We start from the raw sequence: 3,480 nt of genomic DNA on the forward strand, positions 1-3,480 counted from the left end.
AACAAGTTAAACGAAAACATGCTCGTTTAACCACCCACTATAGATTTAAACGTAAAAGATAGTTACAAACCAAGCATTGTATCATCCGATAAGCCGAAAAAGACTTACCAAACACTTATTTGAAATGTTTTAAGTGATTCGTGAAAATATTTTTGATTTTTACAAACATATAGTATGTTTTTATAATTTTACACAAAATTAGCCGAAAAACACTCGTTTTCGCGTTGTTTAACGCACCCGATAAGTTTTTTGCGCCAAAAACCGAATCCGAATTAAATTTGGACCGGGCTTTTCGTATTTGGGCTTGAGGAATCAGAAACTTGGGCCAAAATGGGCCCAAGGTGGGCCCATATAATCCCGATCGCAATTCAGCAGCCCCCCCCCCTTTTAGTTCTTTCATATTTAAACTAGATCCAAGATATTTTAACATCATTTCCTTGAAAATTCTGGAAAAAACTTCTTCTCCATCCAAAAACAGCAAGAAAACCTAAGGTAAGAGCTTAAATAAGTAGCTTTTGAACTTGTTTAAACTTGTTAAATACCATAAAAATATGTCTTGGTTACTAAAAATCATTCCTAACCGTGTAAAAATCCTAAAAATGGTCCATAAACATGTTTTGATCATACACATGGTAAGGAACCTGTTTTGATAGTTTTTTTTGGCCATAAACACGGATTAAAGGGTTGAAACGACGTTTTTACGGTTCAAAAGTTCGTTTTTGAGCACTAGCCGAAACCCTAAGTTAAGGGCTGTTATGTTGATGAAATATTTCTTGGTTTGTGATATAGGACTTTTACCTAGCCTTCTTAGAAGCACAAGAACCTGAAAACTTGATTAAAAGGTCGGAAACGAGCCAAACCCGCTAAGGTAATGCCGAAACACTCGCTTACGGGCTATTTAGGTTAAGGTTGTGACGTGCATATTGTTAGGACTTGAAATTTTGCAGGGACATCAGGGACCATGTCAATGACTCCCTGTTAAAATTTGGTAATTGTTTGACCATCCGAGAATATTTGGCGAATTTATTACAAAATTGTGACGTTTATTTGGGAAAAATAGCTAAATACTTCAAAAATTATGAAAATTTTCTGGAAACTCATATTTGATGTATTTTGATTACATATGAGTTTTGGAATCATTTGGAGAAGTTTAAAGGTGTTTTTTTTATTTGCGTTCGTGTGAATTTTTACAGCCGAATTTGGGCCGAAAAAATATCGCACGAGCTTTTTACATTCTGGAATTGATACAGGTTGTTTTGGGACATGAATTGAGCATTCAGGAATTTTTGTGGAATTTTTGGAAATTGTTTGGGGTAAACGGACGATTTTCAGGCGAAATATAGCTGATAAAATGAATTTTTATAAATTAATATATCAGTAAATAAATTCCAGAAATATTTTTATAAAAACCTACATATTTTAATTGATAAGTGGCTAAATTTTCATAATTTAATGATTAACGGTTAATTAATTATACAAATCTGAATATTAAAGAAATTCAGTTTTTATAACAACCGGCAAGTTCACGACTAGTGAACCTGCGGGAATATCAAAACACCAAGAGTGATCAAAAATCATATGTTTGGACTATTTAAGTGAAAATCAACTTTTCTATAGGAAATCTGGACAATGCGGGTGGATTGTGCGCGTTTCTTCTCAAATCAAACTGAATAAACGGAAACGGGCCCCGTGGCTAATCCGGGACCCCAGTGTGTCATCTTTCTTTATAACTTAATCATGTTATTAACCAATACATTTACCCAAGCTTATTTTCCCATAACTGCTTTCTGAACGCGTAAACGAGCTACTTGGCCCAGCTGGGAAAACGGGAGTCTGAGCCAAGTTCGGTTTTAAGTATTAGACATTGAACAACATCACAACCTAAGCCTATTGCCACTTTCTGGGCGTTCCAGCTACACCCAGATTAGTTATACAGCCCAGTTTAGTATTGAGATTATAATAATATTAAAATATTAATATTATTATAATATTGATTATAGGGACTACTGATAGCAGACCAAACGAACCACGAGCTGATACAGTACTGATTATCGACTAAACCGTGAGTTTCATGACCCCACTTTTAAACTGTTTTACGAACTTTTGGGGTGAAAAGCATGTTTGATTACATATTTATACCTGAAACATGTACGGATGTGAATTATCTAAGTGCTAACATACGAAAGTCCCCACGATCACATTGATTAACTTCGTGCCGGTGGCTTGTGAATAGTACTATTGGTTTGACAAACCCAAACGGAATCGGCCTGGTTTCCGTGTCACATAGCGCCGTTTGCACATGACCATATTTATACAAACAGGCTATGTAGTGTTAGACATAGCTACCGGGGCATGTTGTGGGGCGAAAGGAGCCACAGTGGTTGATGGAGCGTGGGAAATGGATGCACGCAGCACATACAGTCAAGGCTTCACTGTAGCTTAGCATAATTACATCACATACATCATTTACATACATACATACTTATTTCATGATTACAAGTGTTGACTTGTGAACACTCATTACTGTTTTCTTGAAACTCGTGAAACTCACCAACTCTAGTAGTTGACCCCTTTTAAACTGCTTTTCAGGTGTACCTAAATCGGAGTAATTTGGTGATCTGTTACTTGCCTGAAGTGTGTGGTCGATGCTATGTGAATAGAAGCAGGGGTGTTAGTAGTAAGAACGTTTAGTTAACGAACTAGTTTTGTTTGTATCGCCTAGACTGTAAAACAATGATAGAACGAAGAATGTAATATATTGTAAATTAGTTTGTAATGTTTCTTTATTAACAATGTGTTGATATCAGAGGTGTCTGTTACATTCCCGTTTTACGCTTCCGCATTGTGCTAGTCGGGGTGTGACAGAAGTTGGTATCAGAGCCATTGGTTATAAAGGATTAGGTTATCCCTTAGGGTACCTAAAATATAACCGTAGGCTCGATTAACTCTGGGAAAATAATTAAATAATAAATTAATATTATATACTGATGGATGTCGGGATGAACTTGTAGGGCAAGTGAGTTATTGTGGTCCGGAACATAATAACAGACTTGCTTGTACGAGGGAATTCGGGGAGAAGTTGCGGAACGTGTGGTTAGGTAAAAGTGGCAACATATGTGTATAAAAGGTAATGTGAATGTATATATATATATATATATATGTAACACTCATACGTGCTTATGTGGAACAAGGTGTATGAATACGTGTACGTACGATACGGTTGATGACGGTAAATTTTACTATGAATATTATATTCATTTATATTCAATATTGATTTAAATAATAATAATAATAATTAAAATTTTAATAAAACTAATATTATATTATAATATAATTAATATTAAATTTGGTTTAATTAATTAATCTCCTCGACAATAGTTGGCGATAGCAATAGTTATTATTCTTATAACTAACCTTTGTGTAGAGTCATGTCAAGGAATAACGACTACATACCGGAAGAAAAACCGGTAATATCTGTAG

This window comes from Bidens hawaiensis, unplaced genomic scaffold (assembly GCF_021521415.1).
Source record: "Bidens hawaiensis isolate Kalapana, Puna unplaced genomic scaffold, B.hawaiensis_p1.1 tig00043993_1, whole genome shotgun sequence".
NCBI classification, from domain to species: Eukaryota; Viridiplantae; Streptophyta; class Magnoliopsida; order Asterales; family Asteraceae; genus Bidens; species Bidens hawaiensis.